At 40.3% G+C, this 25098-nt stretch overlaps 1 protein-coding gene and 1 long non-coding RNA gene across 5 annotated transcripts in view; one reads left to right on the forward strand and one right to left on the reverse strand.

Annotated features, from left to right (window-relative positions):
• Nucleotides 1–6846, reverse strand: part of ZFYVE9 (zinc finger FYVE-type containing 9) — a 189729-nt gene extending 182883 nt beyond the window's left edge. For all 4 annotated transcript variants that reach the window (XR_011994795.1, XR_011994794.1, XM_072723961.1 and 1 more), the window contains exon 1: nucleotides 6607–6846. The gene's annotated coding sequence lies outside the window, so the exon portion shown is untranslated. The remainder of the gene's footprint in view (nucleotides 1–6606) is intronic.
• Nucleotides 6847–7025: 179 nt separating this feature from the next.
• LOC112914722 (uncharacterized) overlaps nucleotides 7026–25098 on the forward strand; it is a 55112-nt gene continuing 37039 nt past the window's right edge. The window contains exons 1-2 of the long non-coding RNA XR_003233924.2: nucleotides 7026–7404; nucleotides 14001–14110. This is a non-coding gene — a long non-coding RNA (uncharacterized lncRNA). The remainder of the gene's footprint in view (nucleotides 7405–14000; nucleotides 14111–25098) is intronic.

A 25098-nucleotide genomic window follows, 5' to 3' on the forward strand; every position in this document is an offset into this window, starting at 1 on the left:
TAAAAATCTTAAAAAAAAATCATATTACAAATAAAAATGCATATCTCTTCATTAACCCTAGTTAAAAGGCTCCAGAACTAATGTTTTTTGTAATTTTCTATAGAAATTATGACATTCGAAACTAAAAGACTGTATAACAAACCAGTGAGGCCTTTTTATCTCATTCAGTTGAAGGTCTGCATTAAAGGACCTAAAAGTGATCCTAAACACTTAAAATACTGTGTATATAGAATGAAGGTCCAAAGCTTGCACTTTGCTCAAATAGTTCCCTGAAGTATCTCCTAACTAGTTTGAAAAAAATCTTTAGAAACATTACCAAGTTATTATTGCTGACTTTGATCTGTGTTCTACAAAACCTCATAGAAAAGCTTTAATATCTTCAATGGGAACAAACAATAGGGGACTATACTACGTATAATAATAAAGAATAGGAGCTCTTGGCTAGCTCATTCTGGGGAGCATGCAACTCTTGAACTTGGGGTTTTAAGTCTGAATCCCACATTGGGTGTAGAGATTACTTAAAGTCCGTTGGGGGAGGTGATAAAGAACAATGACTCAACTATATTTATATAGAATTACATATCATGGAGAGACAATGACAATCCTTACAATCCTTAATGTTGGGCTGGCTGAGAGACAGGGGCACCCGGCACCCAAAAAGGCTGATCTTTGGGCCAAAGCAGCCATGACCACATCATCTCCAGTAAATCGAAGCCTAGATGGGAAACCAAAACTTTCCATCCAGGACTTTCCAGCCAGGGACCACCCCCCATCGTCTGTACTATCCCCACCCCCAGCCAATCCCCTAGGCGCAGATGTTCCCTTGCCTAATTTGGCAAGGGACCCACCCGAACCCCCGAGTGGTGCGGTGAGGTGCACCTTCCCTGACTCAGAGGCCACCTCTCCCCGGGGGCACTCCCCATTAAAGCACTCTCGAACCTACTGCCTGGCTCTGCTGGGTTTTTTATTTCTCCGCTGTTCATTTTGGAAAAAAACCTAACACTTAATATGTCAGACCTCAATGCTTAGAAATGTTAATGGGTAGCATATTTATGCTATTGGACTCTATCTTTTTAGAAATGTTTTAACAGTTAAAGGAAAACTGAACTTAAGGAAATATTCTTAGAAGATAATCTTCCAGCTGGAAATCCCCATAAAACACTCTTCCCATTACTACGCAACGTGGTTAACTAGTTCTGTCCAGTTCACTGTTTACTAAACAGGAAACTAGAAAGTTCACAGCTTTTGTCCTCAAGGCAAAAAGATTCCTTATCATTAAAGACTCCCATAATTTATCTGCAAGTAAAAGCTTCATCAATTTACATAATGACTGTAAGTAAAAGTTATAATCCTCAAATAGAGCCTTAATTTACCACTTCACACCCACTAAGATGGCTCTAATTAAAAAGATCTAAAAAAAATAATAATAATAAGGGTTGGTGAGGATATGCAGAAACTGGACCCTTCTACATTGCTGGTGGGAATACAAAACGGTCAGTCCTCAAAAAGGTTTGAAAAGTTACCTTTTGACCCTGACAATATAACACTAGGTGTATACCCAAAACAAAGGAAAACATTTGTACATTAAATGTTCACAGTAGGGATGCCTGGGTGCCTCGGCGGTTTGGCACCTGCCTTCAGCCCAGGGTGTGATCCTGGAGACCTGGGATTGAGTCCTATGTCTGGCTCCCTGCATGGAGTCTGCTTCTCTCTCTCTCTCTCTCTCTCTCTCTCTCTCTCTCTCTCTGCCTCTCTCATTAATAAAAAATAAAATCTTTAAAAATAAAAAATAAAAAAATAAATGTTCACAGTAACATTGTTCATAACAGCCCAAAAGAAAAAATAACCCAAACTGACGAAGGGATAAATAAAATGTGGAATATCCCTATAATGTAGTATCATTCAGTAGTATAAAGAAATGAATTACTGGTACATGCTAAAACGTGGACAAACCCTGAAAACATTATGCTCAAAGAAAGAAACCAATCATATATCTTATGATTCCACTTATACGAAATGTCCAGAAGAGATGGGATATAGGCAGAAAGCACATTAGTGGTTGCCTAGGGCTGGGTAGATTGAGAGGAAACAGGGAGTGGATTTCTTTTTGGGGTCATGAAAATATCAAAAAGCAGATGCTGGTAATATCTGCATAACTCTGAATACCTCACAGCATTGAACTGTACACTTTAAATGGGTTAACTGTATAGTATTTGAACTATATCTCAACAAAGCTGTTATTAAAAGAGTCTTATCTAATATTTTAAATTTAACTGAAATATATGTATTCTTCACTTTACATCTTAAAGTTAACTTTAACTAATAAAGTTAACATTATTTCAAACAGCCAGGAGAACCCAGGACTGAATACACCCAAACTTTCTTTTTTAATGAAAAGTTCTAGACTCATTTTATCATTTCCTTAGGTCTTACTTCCTAAGACTCCTTCCCTCAAAAGATACTAAGTTTTCATTTAAGTTTAATTAACCTTTAAAACCTAGGGCATGGATTTACTACTTCTGTGTTTTATTTTTTTTTTAAGATTTTATTTATTTATTCATGAGAGACAGAGACAGAGAGAGAGAGAGACGCCGAGACACAGGCAGAGGCAGAGGGAGAAGCAGGCTCCATGCAGGGAGCCCGATGCAGAACTCTATCCGGGGACTCCAGGATCATGCCCTGAGCTGAAGGCAGGTGCTAAACCACTGAGCCACCCAAGTGTCCCTAAACATAGCATTTTTAAATTGTTTTATTAAATATTTATTTATGACGCATAAAACATTCCACTAACTACACCATTAAAATACTAACTCTACTGATACCTTAATTTCTCCCTAATTTAGCAATCTCTAATAGTTCAAAATTAATCATATTGATTTTATTTCCTAGTTGTAAACTGTATAAATAATGATCTTTCAAGTTTTTTCAAATACAAGTAAACAAAAAGTATACTTTCCACTTTCAGGGTAACAATGATTTACCAGGATTCATGAGATTGAATTGCAGCTCTGATTTACATACTGTATCATTTAATCCTTACAATAATTCTATAGAATAGGCATTAACAGCTTCATTTTATAGAATAATTAAGGCTTAAAAGGGGTAGGAAATTTGTTCAAGGTCCTATAGGTTATAAGACTGAATCCCATATCTGACAGGTTATAAAAATCTAGATCTAATCTACAGTTTGTAAAGAAAAGTCTATGTTTTGAAGACCGTTCAGTTTTTAAATAATGCAATTTAACAAATTGATAGTTTTTGAAAACTAAGTATATAGACTAGTTTTATTCAATAACTGCAACTATTTATCTCTCATTATTACCTTACACTAAAAATGTTGCTCGATATAATGCAAGTCAGGTACACACAACTAAAATAAAAAATCACGTAAAAGTCCGAAAATGAATAATGGAAAATAAAACTCTGACAATGTAGTAAGTGTACCCTATACATACAGAATAGCTCATTTATTCAGTAAAAATGAGATGGGAAATATGTATAATAATTACAATCAAAATTGTTTTCTATCAAAAATTTTTAAGAATTCCAAAAGTAGATTCATTCTCCAAAAAAAATTAAAGCTACCATGTTTTAAGTCACATATAAATTCCAAACCCTATTTTTAACTTTGTTTTTCCCAAAAAGAGAAATGGATGTGAACATTTATTGGGTGCTTTTTAAAGATCCTGAGCTAATTGCTTTTCATTATTTTTATCTCATGGAACTAGTTCTACTTCTCTGTGATGGGTACTACTCCAATTATTACTACATAAGAAGCAACTCAGGATCTAAATGTCACATTGTTCTAAGAGTTGTAGTAAGAATTCCTGCCCATATCTGACTCCATACTCTGTACCACATCATGCAATTAGCAACCATAAAACACCACCACACACACACACACACACACACACACACACACACAATGTCTTTAGGAATGTATTTAAGTCCAGGCAATTATCTTTTAAACGAGATTTGTGCCTTGCAACTTGTCTGTGGCCAACATATATAACAGGTGCCAAATAAAAGTTTACTGAATGGGATGCACACTGGTAGCTTAGCAACAGAAGAAGAAATGGGACCATCTTCATTCATTCTGCCTTTCTAAGGGAGTTAATATACAACTATTACTTACCAGGCAACATATACAACTTTCTCCTTACAGAATAAAACAATTACAGAATAGAAGGGAATGATCACATACAAAAATTACTAATTCTTAAAGGGCAAGCTGTTGATTAAATATTTGAAGCTTTCTTTTTTTTAAGATTTTATTTATTCATGAGAGACACAGAGAGAGAAAGAGGCAGAGACATAGGCAGAGGGAGAAGCAGGCTCCATGCAGGAAGCCTGACGTGGGACTTGATCCTAAGACCCCAGGATCACGACCTGGGCCAAAGGCAGATGCCCAACCTCTGAGCCACGCAGGTGCCCTAAATATTCGAAGCCTTAAAGAGAGATCCAGCATGTTCTGCTCAACTCTTGTCTGCCTCGTAAGAGTTCTGTCTCCACAGTTGGCTAGTTGCTAGCAGAGAGGCCATGGTCATTTTTGTGCTTCCTAGAACACCAAACACAGGACCTAACACTTAATACTAATAGCTAAACTTTTATAAAGATCTTCCACAAATTACAAAACTTTTTCAGGTGAATTAACCCTAAAAGCCTTGCAAGGTAAGTGTAGTATCTATCTACATTTTATAGACAATGACTTTAAAATCCAAGAAGAGATTAAGTGCCAAGATAAGTGGCCAGGTATCCTATAACACCACAGCCACCAGAAAAGGCTCTTGATATACGTTAATTGAATCAGCTATCCCTTGAAATATCATTTTTCTTTCTAAGATTGTAATACCATTATCTGTTGCTATGATAAATGATTGTACTGCCACTTAAGATTGATAACTTTGCTAGAAAACAGATACTGTCATTTAGGCTTGACCAGGTTAGTTAACTTTTAACTTCGTATATCAGTGATTCTCAAACTTTAAGAGGACTACGAATTGGGGAGCTTGATAAAAATAAAGATCCTTGGGCCACCATGATCTCGAAATCCTGATTCAAGGGACCAGGAATCTGTATATCTTAATAAGCACTCTCAGCTGATTCTAATGGTTGTAGTCTTTAGAGACCCTTTGAGAATTGAACTAGACTTCTAAAACTTAATCTACTCCCCCCAATTATTTTAATCAAGCCAATTTTTTTTTTTACAGTTTTAAGTATTTAAGCAAAATCTTACAAAAACAATCCAAGCCTACCACATCTAACAGGAAAGGTCCTCAAAAATGTTTACTACACCAAACTTCTCTAGACCTCAGGAGCCTGCAGACCTCAGGCCCCTGCACGGAGCCTGCTTCTCTCTCTGCCTGTGTCTCTGCCTCTCTCTTCACATAGTTGATGAGTTCAACTATGACTGCAACGTAATTTAGTAAAACATTTTTGTAAGTCCTACAAAAACGACTGGATGTTAAATAGTAAAAGGGAACCAGTTAACTCTGAACCTGACAGAAATAATTAAACATAATTTGAATAATTAACAAGGTAATCATAAGCCAATAACTTTTAAATCACCAACAGTACAAGCCCATTTAAAACTTTAAGTGACCATCAAAATGTACTAACTATAAGATTATGGGTGACTTTTTCCGCACTATTAAATATTTATTGAGAGTTGACACAGGTTTCTGTATTCTTCGAATTTTCTACAATAAGCAGATTTTATTCACAATTATCAAAGTTCTAGAAGTACTTATTAATCCTGTAACCTTCACATACATAATAGGAAAACAAGAATAACCTGTAACCACATTTATCATGAGCCATAAACACCAAAACACCTGGCTTTAAGGTATCAATCTGTAATCATTATTTTTCACATTAATACCAGATCACTTAACCTCTAAAATTTAGACTGTCCCATTTCGACCAGGTATGTCATTAGTGTAGTTAGCCTGACTTTTTAAAATCCCCTTGTCATCCACTCTGGGGATCTATTTAATAGGTGGAACTTCTTTGTATTGAGAACTGAGGCATTACAATATTCACACTCTTATTAGGGAGAAGGGGGAACAGACCATTGTTTAAAAAAAAAAAAAAAAGGATATTTTTATCATTGTGAGTATTTATGTAGGAAACTTGGCGCCAAGCTAGGAGGGGCTTTCTCCAACAGCCCCGTCTCGGAGGTAAATGTCACAGGAAGCGGCAGGGGCGAGCTCGCGGCAGGTGAGGAAATCTCAGCTCGAATACGACGCAAGAGGCTGTTCCCGCCCGGTGCGCGGTGGGCGACCCTGGCAGCGGCCGCGAGGGCCGCGGGCTTCCGCGCCCCCTTCTTGGGAGCCCCCCGCCCCCACCGCGGGGCCGAGCGGCGGCCTCCGGGGTGCGCGGGCCCGGGCCGCCCGCGGGGGTCGGGGCGCGCCCGCCGCGGCCGCCGGGACCCAGGCCAGGCCGAGGGCTTCCCGGCGGCGCGGGGCCTAGTCGCCCCAGCCTCGCGCCTCGCGGGGACGCGGAGGGAAGGCTCGAGGCCCGAGCCGCGGGCTGGCGGAGGCGGCCGCCGAGCCCCTCCCTCCTGCGGCGGGAGGCCGGGGGTCCCCCGCGCCGCGCCACACTCACCTCGAGCCGCGGCCGCCGCCTCGGCATGGCCGGGGGGCCGCGCCTGGGCCGACAGCCTCCTGCGGAGGGCGCCGCCGCGACGCCTGCCGCTCCTGAAGGGCTTGCGGCCGCCGCTGCTGCTGCTGAGGCCCAGCGCCCGCCGAGCCGCATGGGGCTCACGGGCCGCCGCAGCACGCGGGTCCCGGAGGGGCGCCGCTGAGCCGGGCCGGGCGCGGGGCTGCGGGCGGGGGGGGCGGCGGCGGAGCCTCCAGCGTCGCCGTGGCCGCTCCCGCCGCCGGCGCCGCTGGCCCACAGCGCCCCCTGGGCCCCACGGCCCGCTACGGCGCGGGGACTGCGGCGGCCGCCCGGCGCGAGCGGCAGGGAGGGCGGGGGCTCCGGGCGCGGCGCTGCCCTCGGAAGCCCGGCCCCCGCCCCGGGCCGCGAGCGCCCGGCCCTCTCCTTCTCCCCCGAAGGTGCGCGGGCGGCCGTCACCGCGCGTTCTCGTCAGAGCGGGCCTGAGGGGCGCTGCGGGCTTCCGTCGCTCGGGGGGCGACGGCCCCCTGAGCCCTTCCGTGGGTGTGCGTGTAGGATGCGGACCCAGCGCCAACCTTGCGTCCACGCGCCCGCGCAAAACCCGCGCCCAAAGCACCTGAATGGTCTTTGACCTTAACTTCTGGATCTGCTGTGCAGAGCGGTACAGAAATTTCCGACGGGTACCAGGTCCTTAATCCCAAACCGACCCCAAATTAGAAAAAACCATAACATGCCGAGCAAGAGAATAGCCAACGGGTTGTCCTGAAATTCATAAACAACTTAAAGGTAAGAACCACCCCACCCCCGTCGTCTACGTTACCCCCATCCCATCCCACCCCCACTTTTCCGCCCCGACCGCAGTCAGACCCCGGATCGGGCCCTGAGGGAAGGAAGTGGGCGCGTCGCGCGGCCTGCGGAACCCTTCCGTTTGCGGGGATCCCGTGCGGCCCCCCTCGGCCTCGGGATGCACACGCCAGAACCGAAAGCAGGAGAAACCAAAAGACCGTCGGAAGGGAAGGAAACCTCCAGATCGCCTGGGCCCAAACTCCCCAGTAATAGGACACTTTTGTCCTGGAGCGCTGTGGCGGATGGGCAAGCAGGGACCTGGCGGCGCAGGTTAGCCGGTGACCCTGGGCAGGTTACCTCCTATTTCTGAACCTGGGGTTACTCGTGCCTGCGGTGCTGGTTGTTGTGAAAATGGGAGGTAATTTATGTGAAGAACTAGCCCAGAGAAGTAGCTTCTCAATGTTAGTTCCAATTATTGTTGGTTCCAAAACACCCTCTCAGTCTTTCTTAAATTCAAGATTATTCCCATCTGTTTTTGTTCTTTCTCTCTCAATCTCTGTGTAAATATATCCCTTTCAAAACATGAGTGCATCAGAAAAGGGAGGAAAAAAGGAAAAAAAGATGGTGCATTGTTCTTTATTGTCCCTGGTCTGGGTAAAATTTTCCTAAATTTCATTAATAGATTTATGTAATTTCCCTCCACTGAGGAAAAATAGAGCCTAATACACTAGATGCTATAATATTCTATTGCAAAGCAGATTTTAGCGTAAAGCTAGTATATTTTTCTGTATATAAAAGTTATAAGGCAATCTCACCTTAGGTTATGTCCTAATAATAATCTTAATGAGAAAATTATGTAAGGTCTCTGGGAACGTTCAAATAATAATTGAGCAGCCACCTTAGAGAAAATATAACCTTACAGCTCTCCTCCAATCAATGAGCTGTTCCTGTTCTTGTACAATCCTGAGTGTGCCTTCACCACCTACTTCTGAGTCACATTACAAAAAAAAAAAATCACTATCCCCTTTTTATAACAAGAGAAACTGGGGCTCAGAGAAAAACTGTGATTCATCCTCATAACAACTCTATGAATTAAGTACTCTACTACCACCATTTTACATGTGAAATACATCTAACAGAAGGGAGAGCTGGAAGTAGACACTGAGATTCCTTCAGTCTCCCATCTGATGCCCTAACAATCCTTTTTGCAATACTCAGAAAATGCTGTAAGTTACTGTTGCTAAAAATTTTCAATCTAGAGAAATAGGCCCTTTCATTTAGATTAGTTTGGCAGCCCAGCGTTAACAGTGCTTTCCAAACCTGGTTCACTACCACCACAGGAAATCTGCATTTGTTTATGAATAATCATGCTACCCAGGGTGTAGCTACTACATGAAGATGATTCATTTGTTCCCAAGACCAGTTTCCTCTTGCTTCACGCTTTCTCCCCTTCTATTCAAATATGTTGCTGAAAGAGACTGCCTTTATCATCACTATCACTTCCTGATCATAGTAGTCTACTGTAAATCATTTCATCTCTAATTTCATTCCATCACTCAACTCTTCCTACCCAGTTTGCTCTCTGCTCCTGAAATAGCTCTCCTCTGTTTTCCCCTCCTTTACTATAAACCTTTTTCGTTTTTATCTTTCACCTGCTGTCAATTGATTTGGTTACCTACCCTCAGTTTTGCAACTACACAGTGACTCTAAAATACCCTTTTATTCCTAATCTGATAGACCTTTCCATTTTCATTTTTATGCCATACACATCCCGTAGAAAGCCAGTATGCTAAGAATAGTTTCTTCACGTGAGTTTAAGCTATAGCAGCATCCCAATAAAAATTTTCTTTGCTTTTAAATTTTATTCTGAAAAATTAAGGTCTTGGGGCACCTGGCCTGCTCAGAGAATCATGCAACTCTTGATCTCAGTGTCCTGAGTTCCAGCCTCATGCTGAGTGTAGACATTACTAACAAAAATAATAAATAAACTTAAAAAATCAAGGTTTTTACTTGTCAATTAATTATACATCGATAAAACTGGGGGGGGGGGGGAAATGAGGCCAAAGAGATATCCATTTTCTTGCTTTGTGAATGGCAAGAAATTAAGGAGTTATCCTTAATTCTGGATAATTAGTCACTGAGTCTGATAAATTATACTTCTTGCTGTTACTGAAATTTCTCTCCTCTCCAACTCTACTACCACTCACTGTGGTCTAGGGTATATATATGTTCAGTAAATTATATGTGCAATGAACAAAAAGGAGGAGGAAAGAGAAATGAATGAATATTTATGTGTGAGTAGATACTATATAAAAGTTTAAAAGAAGGGACGCCTGGGTGGCTCAGTGATTGAGCATCCTTTGGCTCAGGTCGTGATCCTGGGGTCCTGGGATCGGGTCCCACATAGGGCTCCCCATGGGGAGCCTGCTTCTCCCTCTGCCTGTGTCTCTGCCTCTCTGTGTCTGTCATGAACAAGTAAATAAAATTCTTAATAAAAAAAAAGTTTAAAAGAAGGTACAAGGGGTGTCTGGGGGGCTCCATGGTTGAGCCTCTGCCTTTGGCTCAGGTTGTGACCCCGGGGTCCTGGAATCCAGTCCCGCATCGGGATCCCTGCATGGAGCCTGCTTCTCCTTCTGCCTATGTCTCTGCCTCTCTCTCTGTGTCTCTCACGAATAAATAAAATCTTTAAAAAAAATAAGGCACAAAACCTCTTTCATGTTCCATATAATCCTTGTGCTTCCCAAATTTATAAGCACTTATCAATACACTGTCAATCTCTGTTTACTTACATGTCTCTCCTATCAGATTTTGAGCCCCAGGCTCAGTGTTTGGTTCATCTCTGTGTCCACACAACCAGTCTCAGAGTACAGCTCAGAGAATGTTAAACTGATCTCGGCTGGCTTAGCCTGATGTGCATCAAACTAGTGCATTCCACCCATTCAGTGACTTTTTAGGTCATTCTCTTTAACTTTCAGGGCCCACCATAGAGAAAGACTCCCCTTCAACAGATGATTGCCCTGCAGCCCTGAACTGCCCCCAGCCTGCTGCTGCCAGCTGCAATCCTCCACACCCCTCTGTAATCACCAACCACAGCCAGGAGTCAAACCCAGAATTCACAGTGCTACCGAACAAGCAAGCCCTAGACCAGACCATAAGTCAGTAGTGCAGCCCAGACTTAAAAAGGAAATTGTTAGGTCCCTTGAATCATTTACAAAAGAACAAAGCAAATCCCATTTTAGGAATCAAACAAAAGTAGGTAATTAAATATGTGAGTAAAGATATATGCAAAAAGATCTTTATTATGTACATTGCTGTAGGTTTATAACAAAAATATAAGGAAAACTATAAAGGAATTAAATGAATTACAGTACACAAATATTATTAATAATTGTGTTTTTAAAGAATTTTAAATGACATTGAAAACTGCTCAGGATTCACTATCAAATTTAAAACAGTGTTAAGGGGCACCTGGGCGGCTCAGCTCATTATCCTGGAGTCCTGGGATAGTCCCCAGGGAGGTTGCTTCCTTCCCTCTCTCTCTCAAAATCTCTTTAAAAAAAGAAAAGAAAAGCAACATTAAGTAAAAGAGTATTGTATGATCCCAATTAAGTTTTTATATATTTATTTAGAAGGAAATAGTTCAAAATGTTATGTTTATGGGATTTTTAAACTTCTTTTAAAATATAATTTTGGGGCACCTGGCTGACTCAGTTGGTAGAACATGCAACTCTTGATCAGCAGGTCATGAGTTCAAGCCTCATGTTGAGTGTAGAGATTACTTTAGAAAAAAAAATTTTAGACCCTAAAAAGAGAAAGTTCAAAAAAAAATAATTTCAAAAAAATCATTTCAGATGTAAAGAAAAGTTGCAAAAATACTACAAAAATCCCATATATCTCTCACCTATATCTAACCACATTTGCTTTATTCTCATTTACTGACTTGTGTGTGCACTTGCTGTCATTCTTCCTCCTTCTTCTAGAGATGGATACACTTATAGATGTATAAACAAACTGTTGTAATTATGTTCTGGCCCATTTATCCCTAAATATTTTTCAGTGCATTTCCTCAAAACAGAGTACAAATATCACAGTACAGTTCGCAAAATCAGAAAATTAACACTGATACCATACTATGATCTAATTTATGACCTTATTCAATTTTGCCAATTGTCCCACTAACATTCCTTATACAAAAAATAATTGTTTTTTTCTGGTCCAGGATTGAGTGCAGGATCACACATAATAGTTGTTAAATTTCTAATCTTCTTTAATTTGGAACAGTTTCTCAGTCTTTGTGTTTTATAACCTTGACACTTTTAAAAAATATAGGTCATTTATTTTGTAAAATACCCCTCAATTTGAGTTTGTCTGATATTTTTTTCTTGATTAGATTCAAGTTATGTATTTTTGGCGGGAATACTACAGAATTGATGTTGTGTCTTCCTTAGTGCCTCAGGAGGCATGGGATACTGTGTGTCCCATCACTGGTGATAACAACTTTGTTCACTTGGTTAATTAAGGTGTTATCTGTCAGGTTTATCCAGCGTTAAGTAACTAGTTTGCTTTTTGTAATTAATAAATATCTTGTAGGGAGTCATCTGGGACTACATTCAAGTTTTAACATTATTGATAATGCTTGTTTGAAACAGTTATGACTATAATTGTTGCCAAATGGTAATTTTATAATTCCATCATTAACATTCCTTATACATTTTTTTGTCTTCTTATTGTGTAGGAGAGCATCTTGCTTCTCCTTCATTTATTCATTTATCAATTTATTGATTTATATCAAAATGAGCTGGGAGCTTATCATTTTTTAAACATTTCCCTTACTTTGTAGCACTACGTCCCAGGATTACTTTGTGCTTTCCCAGCCTCTAGAATCACCCATTTCCTTTCATAACCCTAGTTCCATTTAGTGGAGAATGATGTTTAAAAATCAAGATCTAGGTAGTAGGTGTGTTCATTGTCACTGTGGTACCATTGCTTCTAAGCTCCCTAAGGGAATAAAGCTAGAAAACATACACACACACACACACACACACACGCCACTCACTTACTTGAACATCATTTTTACTTTAAAGAACAACAGATAAACTGTCATTTTTCAGATGTGGAAATTTGGCAGACATTTTCTAGAAAACAAAATGGATATGCTTGTCACTTCAAGGAAGTGTTTGTTGCCAAAGATAAAATTCAAGTTTTCAAGTAAAAATTAGAATTTTGGAAAATGTATTCACCACCATGAGCTCAGCAGCTTCCCAAACTTTTTTGAAGACGTGAGTGGTGATATGAACAAATGTTGTGGAGTGTTTTTTTATGAAAATTATTGTATAGTGAAACGTGTTAATATTTGGAAGGCGTGCATAACTCTGAGCTAGTATTTTTTTCAAATGACCAATGCGAGACGTGTTGGCAGCTTAGTCAGTTAAGGATCTGCCTTCAGCTCAAGTCATGATCCCAGGGTCCTGGGATTGAGCCCTTCATTGGGCTCCCTGCTTAGCAGGGAGCCTGCTTCCCCCTTTCTCTCTGACCCTCCCCTGCTCCTCTCTCTTCTCTCTCTAATAAATAAATAAAATCTTTTTAAAAATGACCAATGCATGATGTTATAAAAACATACATGGGTAAAATATCCCCTTAAAGTCTAATATAGACCAAAGGATTTTAATGGAATAGAGTACAAAAAGTTCATTGATAATAGTTTCAGGTTCCATGTTGCAGTTAACCTTTAAGAAATTGCCGCATTCAGGACACCTGGGTGGCTCAGCGGTTGAGTGTCTGCCTTTGGCTCTGGTCGTGATCCCAGGGTCCTGAAATTGAGTCCTGCATCAAGCCCCCTGCAGGGAGCCTGCTTCTCCTTCTGCCTGTGTCTCTGCTTCTCTCTCTCTGTGTCTCTCATGAATAAATAAATAAAACCTTTTAAAAAATATATTAAAAAATAAAACATTCCTCACTTTCCTAACTACAAAATCTATTTTCCTCATATATCTCAATTAAAACAACATATCCCAACAGATTGAATGGAGAAGCAGATATGATAACCCCGCTATCTTCTAGTGGATTAACTTTAAAGGGATTTGCAAAAATGCAAATAATGCCACTCTTCTTACTATGTTTTTGTTTTAGAATATATAGTTATTTTTTATTAAAATGAGTTATTTTTGTTAACATATGAGTTCACTATTGTTATTTTAAATAAATAATTGTTTAAAATATTTTCTTAGCTTTAATTTCAAAGGTGATAAATACCAATAGATATAATCCACATAAACAAAAGAACTCTGGGGTCCTCAATAATTTATAAGAGAGTAAAGGGGGGCCTGTGACCAAAATGTTTGAGAACCACTTCTATAGTTTATTCACCCATTCCCCTATTTGAGGGCATTTAGATTGTTTATAATATTTTCCATTACAATGTTGCAATGAATAATTTTATATATGCATGTTTTTCTAATGTAGATATATCTTTAGGGTAAATTTTTAGACGTGGGATATCTGGGATAAATACATATGTAGTTCTGTTAAATATTACCAAATTTCCCTTACTAAGAGTTGTACCTCACTGCTATCATTGCCTCTCTCCCCTACCAACACAGATATTTTCTGCCCAACCTGATACAATAAGAGATATAGCACTTTCAAGGCTATGTAGTGGAACAGCTTTGGAAAAAGACAGCCATGGATTCAAATCATGAGTAACTACAAGGTATGAATGGAAGGGCCTGTGTACTCATCAATGAGATGAGGCTAATGTGTATTGTATATACAAGGAATTGAGTAGGTGTTCATTAAATGGTAATAATGTTATTATCTGAATCTCTCTGGACAACTAGGAAGGTAGTCAGAGTTGACAAGCACAGATAATGGACTGTTCTGGGGTGCCTGGATGGCTTAGTTGGCAGGTATCTACTCTTGGTTTTGGCACAGGTCATGATCTTGGGGTCATGAGATTGAGGTCAGTTTAGAGTCTGCTTGGGATTCTCTCTCTCCTTCTACCCTTCCCCCTGCCATAAATAAATAAATAAATAAATAAATAAATAAATAAATAAATCTTTTTAAAAAAAAATAGACTATACTAATGAACTATAGAAGATGTTGACAGTAAAAGAATATAGAGTTGCCTTGGGAGGTACAAGAAAAGAACAGGTCACCTAAACCAGAAAAGAGGCTAAAAGCAGATGCTGAAACCTAGAGTACAAAACCTGAGCAGTAAGAGCAAAGAAGAGTTCATTAATTCAATCACTTGGTCAACTGTTTACTGAACACTACTATTTACCGGGCACTATGTTCTGTGGTAAGCAAGGTACTGTCTCTGCCTAAGGAGTTTAGACTCTACTAGTAGAGGTAGATGAGAAAATAGGCAATTATGATTTTAGAGGGTAAGTACAGTGTACTACAGAAAACAAATCAGAGGCATCTGACCCAAATTTAGGTGTTGGGCAGGAGTTTTTAGGGAAAATGATACCTAAGCAGAGACCTGAAGAATGGCTGGGACTTAGCTACATAAATTGAATGGGGAAGTGGGAAGGGAATAGTTAGGAAAAGAGCATATCCCAGGCAGCAGAAATAGAATGTGCAAAAACCTAGAGGCAAGAAAAAACGTGATGTGTCTGGAGAACCGAGAGGGCAATTTTGGTTGAGGCAGTGAGGGCAAGGTTGGGAGCAGTGATAGCCAAGGCAGGGGCCAAATCAGTAAGGCCTTATTCATGTCAAGAACTTTGGATTTTATCTTATGGGTGATCGAAGGCCATTAGAGCATTTAAGCTGGTCAGTGGCATTAAGGGTTTGATTTTAGAAAAAAGATCACTCTAACTGTTATGTAGAAACTAGAGGACACTCATTTGGAGACAAGGAAGCCATTTATAAGTGTCTATTGAAATAACCCAGGCAAAAGTGGTGGTGACCTGAGTAAGGGTAGTAGAGGGAAAATGGTGATTTCAGGAGGCAAAATCACCAAACTATGATTAGATTGGCATGTGAAAAAGAGGGAGAAGTCAAAGGAGACCCTTGAATTTCTGGCTTGGGCAACTTGGTATTCAGTGCAATCCGAGAGAGAGACAGCAGGGGAAGAGGAGCAGACTTGAGGGAAAAAATGATGAGTGCTGTTTCAACATGTTGACAGAGTAGGAGACAGGTTCAGAGAGATGAAGTTACTTATCTAAGGTGACTGTAATTGGCAGAGCTAAGATTCCAACCCAGGTCCATCTGACTACATATTTCCTCATTGCTTCAGCATGGCCGTGGGATGCTGGCCGTGGGATCCTCCCACACTCAGTGGGAATGTGCACCAACTACCAGGCAGGGGCAAACCACCACGAGCATTATAATATAAGTGAAATGCCTTCATATATGTCAAATCTGACTGAATAACACAAGAGCGTATTTCCATAAGCATAAACATTATTATTAACATTGATCATGATGACTCAAACTGCCATCCTCTGGTCCCAGAAGGAAAATATTAGGATACACTTGATGCTGGGGAATGTTTATGATGTATTTTTTATACGAATTACAGATGAGGCAGCGTGGCATGTATGGTACAGTAGAAAGACCCTGGATACCTGGGTTCTAATGATGTAAGTATGGACTGGACTGGAGGAGGAAAGTTATATAGCATTTGACTCTCTGGGCCTTTGCTGAGGGTGTCCACTTCAGCAGGTCTCTTTTACCCACCAGCGCAGTCCATGCCACTGCCCAACGTATACAGAGATGGTACAGTGCAGTGGGAGGAGCTTGCACGTTGGAGTTAAGTGATACAAGCTGCACCAATTTCAGGCTGTTTGAAGGAAGTCACTTTCTAAGTCTTACTTTTCTTATTTGTATGGTACACAATTATATGTGTTACCAACAAAGTGCCAGATACATGGTAAACACAGAGTTAATTATCTTTCCTTGCCTTTTCTTTTTAACCTCAAACACTGTTTTCTATCTCTATCTCTAAAGCTCTAGAAAAGAGTTAATGGCTTCTTTACACCATTCCTTAGTCTTTCCAATGTACATATATCCTCTTGTAATCAGAAAACCAAATAAACAAAAGATATTTGGGGGCACAGAGTAGACCAGCCCATTAGTTAGCATCCATTACAACCTGATAACCTACAGGTCTATTTTATTTGGGTATGCTGTACTCCAATCATATGAGGGTATGCATATGAGGAAATAACTGAATTTATGTGCGCATTCTCATGTGAATATGAATCCACCTGAATTCTACAAGTACTGAGCTCTATGAACCAGACACTATAGGAATAGAGGTGAAAAGTTTTTCCTTTATTTTGAAAGTATTTGTGTGTGTGTGTGTGTGTGTGTGTGTGTCTCAGTTTTGGCTGTGGGAAGAAAGGATTGGATTTATAGAACTGAGGAGCATGTAAGTTGCAAACAGTAATGGGCTGGGGCCAACTTGTATTGGATCATGAGAGCCAATTATTAAGTTTTGAGAAACTTTGCTAGCCAATTGTTACAGCAATTTGTAAAAGGCTAAATTATATAAAACTATAACTGAATACATTATATTAAGAACAGTTAAATACAAGCAGCCCTTGCTTTGCATAGGTCTGAAATTTGCGAATTTTACTTACCACAGTTTAGTTAAGTAACATCCCCTCAAAACACAACTCAGGTTTGTTTGTTTTAAAAAATGTATTTTTCAGTAGTCTCTATACCCAACCTGGGGCTCGGACTCACAACCCCAAGATCAAGAGTTGTGTTCTCCACTGAATGAGCCAGCCAGGAGCCCTGAAGTTTCATTTATCGTAGTATGTTAACTATAAGTAATTGCACAAAGTACAAATACTGCTGCTATTTCTTCAGTCCATGAATCACTATGTAAATAATAGATTCACATCATGTTCACTGAACAATCACATCACTTTTTTTTTTTTTGTAAGCTCTGCACCCAATGTGGGGCTTGAACTCACAACACAGAGATCAGGAATCACATGCTCTACCGACTGAGCCAGCCAGGCCCCCCCTCAATCACTTCTTTCAAAGTCTGTCAGTGATTGGTCATCTTTTTTTCAATTTTGACACAGATAATAAATTATATACTGTGTTGCTTCTTTTTCTACTAGTGATAAAAACCACACGACACTTTAAAAGAATGAATAATCAAACAAGGAGGTTGGCAGGGAGATCAAATGAAGCAAAGAAACAAAAAGTGATGGGCACCTGGCTGGCTCAGTCAGAGGAGTATGAAATTCTTTATCTCAGTCTCATGAGTTCAAGCCCCAAATTGGGTGTAGAGATTACATAGATAAACTTTTTTAAAAAGAAAAAGAAAAGAAACAAAAAGGGGTACAGCTGCAGGTGAAACTTTAATGTTAATGAAATTATAGAAGAAATCATTGAGTATAGGAATATTGATATACCTTCCATTTGAAAGACTCTAGATATACAGCCAGAGGAACTTAGTGAAGGCCAATTTATTGATATAAGTGAAGATAATGGTTGTGACCAAGAGAATGAAGATGTTTTTCACATTAAAATTATTGGATATACTTCATAATGTTGAAAGAGCAAGGAATAAAATGTTGAAAGCTGACCCAAACTTAGAAGTGGGAGCATGTTCCAAGCATGGAAAAGTTGATCAGTCATATTGTAAATTATACAATAAGAAAGCAAGCACCATTCAAATTACTCTTAACAATTTTTTACTAAGAAATAAAATGCTTTAACTCGGTGTTTTGAACATTTTAAATTATAGTGCACTATGCCCCTCAATGGGGAAAGAATTGTCTTTTTAACAAATGGTGCCAGGGCACTTGGTTATCTATATGCAAAATAATGAAATTGGACCCCTACCTCATACCATAAAAAAATGAATTCAAAATGAATCAAAGACCTATATGTAAAAGCTATAACTATAAAATTGTTAGAAGGAAACATTGAGGGATCCCTGGGTGGCGCAGCGGTTTGGCGCCTGCCTTTGGCCCGGGGCGCGATCCTGGAGACCCAGGATCGAGTCCCACGTCGGGCTCCCGGTGCATGGAGCCTGCTTCTCCCTCTGCCTGTGTCTCTGCCTCTCTCTCTCTCTGTGACTATCATAAATAAAAAAAATAAAAATAAAATAAAATTAAATTAAAAAAGGAAACATTGATACAACTCTTTGTGATTGTGGATTAAGTGGTGATTTCTTAGATATGACATCAAAAGTTCTAACAACAAAGAAAAAAGGGACAAATTGGTCTTCATCAAATTTTAAAACTTTGTGAAATTGGCTATGGTGAGAATATTTATACCACAGAAATTGGCAAATGGCACATGTCAGGGTTTGTTTTCTTAATTGTCTAGATTTTATTTATTTTTATTTTTTAATATATTTATTTATTTATGAGAGACACAGAGAGAGAGGCAGAGACATAGGCAGAGGGAGAGGAAGAGACACAGGCAGAGGAAGAAGCGGGCTCCCTGCAGGGAGCCTGATTTGGGACTCCATCCCGGGTCTCCAGGATCACACCCTGAGCCGAAGGCAGATGCTCAACCGCTAAGCCACGCAGGAGTCCCAATTGTCTAGATTTTAAAAGTGTTAGAGCAAATGTTAGTAATGTGGATTAAACTTAAAATTGTATCGTTTCAAAAAAAATTTATCGTGGGCAGCTCCGGTGGCGCAGCAGTTTAGCGCCGCCTGCAGCCCCGGGCGTGATCTGGAGACCTTGGATGGAGTCCCACGTCGGGCTCTCTGCGTGGAGCCTGCTTCTACCTCTGCCTGTGTCTCTGCCTCTCTCTCTCTCTCTCTGCATCTCTATGAATAAATAAATAAAATCTTTTTTTAAAAAATTGTATCGTATCTATAACTGTCACATTGTGAAAAGCACAACAAAAATTGAAGAAATGTTCTTCTAACACTTGAAAACTATTACTTGGGACTGCCTGGGGAGCTCAGTTGGTTGAGCATCTGACTCTTGATTTTGGCTCAGGTTATGATCTCAGGGTCGTGGGGTTGTGGGATTGAACCCCGCGTTGGGCTCTACATTTGAGATTCTCTCTCTCTCCTTCTGCTCCTCCCCCTCCCTGCTCTCTCTCTCTTAAATAAGTAAATCTTTTTTAAAAACCCTATCATCTGATGTAGCAAATAAGTCATATTATTGACAAATGAGTGAATTTCCAATAGATCTCTTCATTGATTCACTTTCTTATTCAAAAACAAAATATTAACCTTCATTTCATAACTATACTCAGAGAGCCAGTAATTATGCATTATTTAATTACTTATTAAATGTATTTATTTACTTATTCACTTATTATCTAATTAGGCATCTACCAGCATGCCACTGGCTGGAACATCAAAGATCCTAGAATCCAGCATCTACCATTTTATATGATGAGGACATGAAACTCAAGATCTGCCTTAGGTCACAAATAAATGAATGGATGGATGGTCAACATTTGAGTCATGTGTTGTTCTTTTACATATTAACCCATCTACCTGACTATCTAGGAAAATATGTTTTCTGTGACAATGCCAAAGTAGGATGGGCAGTGAAGATATGTGAAACATTATTCCTAGTTTAGCTAGTAAGCCCTTCTATCCAGGGCTTTAACAATGCTGTGTACCTGGAAGGAGGAGTCAGAAGAATCAGGACACAGGAAGAGACTTAACCAGGTCCCTCTCCCTATCTGGGCAGACAGCAATAGAGCAGGCGAACAAGCCATGTCTTACTTTTGGACTTTTCTCTCCTCTCCTTACACCCTGAGGCATTGAAGAGATTGGGGAGATATTCAGGCTTCCCTCTACAATTAGGGGTAAGAGGGCTGGCCCCAAGAGAAAGGATCAGGTTCAGACTTGGCCTCCAGACCAAAGCTCTTCCCTTGGCCTCAATCACTTAGAACATGACTTCAATGTTACCTTGTTTATTCAGTGTCCGTTTGCAAGGTGAGCCAAAGATTATTAATAACAGACCTTTTGCATATAGCCCTTTACAATTTGGATGACCTTTGTACATGTACTGTCCTGTTTGAGCCCCATAATAGCCCTTCATGGTGAGTAGGGGAGGGGCTAATAAGCCTATTTTATAGGTGAAGAAATGAGGCTCAAAGACCAAGGATACCCAAGTCCATGGAATCCATTTCAGGACTGAAACCTAGGAATATTGACACAAATTGTAGTTGTCTTCCATGGCACAAAAGTACAATAGCATAGGCCTAGCAGCATTTACAGAATTATTAGTGATAGTTACCAATAATAATAAATAGCTACAATTTATGAGCACTTATTGCTCATGGCATTAAGTGCTTCATTTGCATTCTCATTTAATCTTCATAACAATCTTTTGAGGTTGATGCTAACTTCTCCGTTTACTAAGACCCTGAGGTTCAGAAAGGTTAAGGAATAGATCCTGGATCACACAGCAGAAGTGTCAGAGCAAGGATCTGAACCCAGATCTCAGCTTCCAAAGATCATACTCTTAAGCTCTTAAATATTATAAGATCATCAGGAAAGATATTAGTGGGAGCAGGGAGATCGTTATTATTCTATGAGAATAATTATTCAGGAGGATTTGGGAAGCTGTCTTTGAGAAAGTGACATGTAAGTTGGGATCTGAAGACCAAGTCCTAGTTAGCTAGGAGACAGCATGTGGAATGAATGGCCTGATGTGAAAAAGCACCTTGGGGAACTGACAGTGTGGCTGGAGTGACCTGAGCAAGGAATGAGTGTCGAGAGATGAGACCCAAGAGAGTAGGCAAACAGTCGGGTCACAAAGGACTTGTAGTCCATGGTAAAGATTTGAGATTTTTTTCCTGAAGAAAAATGGGAAGCCTAAGAGCATTTTCAGTCAGGGAAGGACATGATTCAATTTATGTTTAGAATACCATTGATTGCTAAGAGGCAATGGAATTGTAGAAATAAGATCTGAAACTCTTTCAGAAATCCAAGCAAGATGGTATCTTGGACGACGCCTCAGGTAATAGCAATGGAGAAGGACAACTTTGAGTGGATGAATTAGATGTGCCAGATACTGTGAAATATATTTTCTTATTTAAGCCCCACACAACAACCCAGTTATGTAGATATTTTACAGGTTTTAAAGTTTTTTTTTTTTATTTTATAGATGAGGAAGTTGAGATTAAGAGAGGTTCAGCTTCCATATTATGCTTCACACTGTTTAACAATGATCATCTTGGGGTGCCTGGCTGGCTCAGTTGGTAAATACTATGTGACTCCTGATCTTGAGGTCATGAGTTAGAGCCCCATGTTGGGGATAGAGTTTACTTTAAATTTAAAAAAAAAAAATTTTTTTTTTAATGTTTTTTTAAAAAATGGATCATCTTATCTGCCAAGTAAAGTAATGGATATTCTGAATCCAGAGTAGGTGTCAGGGTGATTAGCATGATAAAGCTTCTGTCTAAAAGACGAGTCTTTTTCATCAGAAAGAGGTCAATCTAGCTAGGGAACTTCTGTAGTTAGACAAGATTATGTCACCTAGAAAACTTTGTTTGTGCCTTAGCACAAGACCAGGCGATCAGGGCCCCTAGATTCCAATCAATGTGGAACCTCTGTTGCTGGGCAACATTAACGATTTAGACCCCAGAAAGATGTAATTAGATTGATAGAGTTTGAAAGACTCCTTACAGACTGTAGGACACAAGTGTCCCACTTCACAGATGAGAAAACTAAAAACTAAAGTTCAAAGATGGGGAAGAGCTGGCTAGGGTCACTTAGAATGATAGTGGCAGAGTTGGGGCTAAAACTGGATCTTCTGACTCTCAGCCCACAGTTCCCACGGAACCAAGCTCTGCCGTCTCTTTGATAGGCCTGAGATCCTTTTACATTGGGATATACTGTATCAAATGAATTCCAGGTAGAGAAAGTGTGGTTTTGAGTGGAGGAAAGAAGACAAATCTCACTTCTACTCCCAAGAGGTCCCTGCTAGAAACACGAGTCACTATCTTCCCACGTTACAGCCTCTTAAATACCCAAACATGGCCTACTCCGGAGAATGCTGGGGAGGGGGCCAGAACTGTCCCTAAGATTCTGAGTGCCATTCCTTCCTCTCTGCCCCCTTCTTACTGCACGTATTTTCTGTTCTCTTAAAAGCATGCTTTTGGGAAAGCATCTTCTATCGGTTGCCTTCATTTGGGCATGAATTAAAGAGAAGTAAGTCCTAATAAGGCAAGGGTGCTAAATTCTGTCCCTCACTGCTATGTGATGCTTGGGCAAGTCCCAGGGCCTGTTTCCTTATCTATATAATGAGGATACTGGACTTAATTGCTGTGAGCCCTGCTAGTTCTGATCTATGGAATCAGAATGTATTAGTTCCTGCAACTCCAGGTCCCTGGCACAGTGTAGGTTTACCAGAGCTCTTGGTTACCTGGTGAGGTGAGGCTTATCAGGTAGATTATCATCAACTACTGGCCCTTTCTGCTTCCCATCCCCCTCATTTCTCCCCTAGAGTCTCAGCCAATGACTGGAAGCTTCCAGGATTCAGATTCTTTTTCTTCTCTGCATTCAAGGAAGCAGCCTCAGCACCCACCATTGGTCCTCACACTCATTCTCTGAGTATAATTCCAGGGAGACATCTTCCTGCCTTAAAATATCTTCTTTACCCACTGGGAGGAAGTAAGGTATTGATAAAAGAGCAATAGCATTGGAGTAGATAACCTTGGGTTTAAATCTTGGCATGCCATTTTACCAGCTCTGTGACCTTGGAGAGGTTATCCATCCATCCTCAGATCCCCAGGCCCTGCATATTATGAAGATTAGAGATAGTGTCTGTAAAATACCTGTAGAAGAAAAGCATATAATCTCCTTTTCTCTTTAGGGGAAAAAATCACATTAAAAATATAGTATATATTTTTTTTAAATATAGTATTAAGAGAGCTGACCCTCTGTTTTCTTCCTATGAGGTTTTTTGGTTTTGTTTGTTTTTAAAGTAGGGTAATGCCATCTAACACTTTATTTTCTTTTTTTTTTTTTAAGATTATATTTATTTATTCATTCATTCATGAGAAACACACAGAGAGAGAGAGGGGCAGAGACACAGGCAGAGGGAGAAGCAGGCTCCATACAGGGAGCCCGACGTGGGACTTGATCCTGGGTCTCCAGGATCACGCCCTGGGCTGAGGCAGAGCTAAACCACTGAGCCACCCAGGTTGCCCAACACTATTTTCTAAAAACAAAATGCGGTCCAAAGTTTTTTCTCCTTCCACATGCTTGGTACATAATTAATGCTCAATACATTTTTATTATCACTATAATTACAACCATTGATTTTAAGTCCAGCGAATCTACTCAAAAGGTTCTGAATTCTCTCTGAAACAGAAATCTGACTTAAAAATGCTCTCCTGCTGAAAAACATTCTGTGGCTCCTCATAACCTATACAGTATAAAGCCCATTTAGAGTTCTTTTTTTTTAATTTTTATTTTATTTATTTATGATAGGCACACAGTGAGAGAGAGAGAGAGAGGCAGAGACACAGGCAGAGGGAGAAGCAGGCTCCATGCACCGGGAGCCCGACGTGGGATTCGATCCCGGGTCTCCAGGATCGCGCCCTGGGCCAAAGGCAGGCACTAAACCGCTGCACCACCCAGGGATCCCCCATTTAGAGTTCTTAACACTCTGGTCCCAACTTGCTTTTGCAATCTGGAGTCTCTGATATTGTTAAAAGAAAAGAAAAGAGAAAGAGAAAAGAAAGAAAGAAGAAAGAAAGAAGAAAGAAAGAAGAAAGAAAGAAAGAAAGAAAGAAAGAAAGAAAGAAAGAAAGAAAGAAAGAAAGAAGAAAGAAAGAAGAAAGAAAGAAAGAAAGAAAGAAAGAAAGAAAGAAAGAAAAAGAAAGAGGGAAAGAAAAGATTTTTTGCATCCCACCTTAGCCACTTAACCTTTTTCCTCCTCTGTAGTACTGGGATAGTACTTTCTACCTTACAGATTAAATAATAGTAGTTTATATTAGCTACTAATTATTGTAGTTATTACATGCCAGCTAGAGTATAAGAATTTGACAGATTTATTTAATCCTGATGAGTATCCAATGAGGTGAGCACTTTTATTTTCAGGAGAGAAAACTGAAACTTAATGTATCATTTATCAAATATAACAGACTTAAACCTGGGTCTAGCTGCTATGACAGTCCTACATGTCAGTCTTTGTACTATAAAGTCTTCCTTGAGCCTTTCTTTCTTTTTTTCTTTTTTTTTTAAGATTTTATTTATTTATTTGACAGCACAAGTAGGGGGAGTGGCAGGCAGAGGGAGAGGGAGAAGCAGGCTCCCCACTGAGCAGGGAGCCTGATGCAGGACCTACTCCCAGGACCCTGGGATCATGACCTGAGTCAAAAGCAGGCACTTAACCAACTGAGCCACCCAGGCACCCCAACCTTCCTTTTTAAAAGGACTTTGTACACTGGGAAGCTGTGAATATTGGCTATTAATCACTGTTATCACTTCCTCCTTCCATGGACCTGATACTCTATGTTTTTTTTAAAGATTTATTTATTTATTCATGAGAGACACACAGAGAGAGGCAGAGACACAGGCAGAGGGGGAAGCAGGCTCCCCAGAGGGAGCCTGATGCTGGATGATCCTGGATCCTGGGATCACACCCTGAGCCGAAGGCAGATGCCCAACCACCCAACCGCTGAGCCACCCAGGCATCCTCTGATACTCTAACAGAGAAATTTGCCATTCTCAAAGGCATTTTATAGGACTTAACCTCACGACCCTGAGATGGAGACCTGAGCTGAGATCAAGAGTTAGGC

The sequence above is a fragment of the Vulpes vulpes genome, chromosome 10 (genome assembly GCF_048418805.1).
Source record: "Vulpes vulpes isolate BD-2025 chromosome 10, VulVul3, whole genome shotgun sequence".
NCBI classification, from domain to species: Eukaryota; Metazoa; Chordata; class Mammalia; order Carnivora; family Canidae; genus Vulpes; species Vulpes vulpes.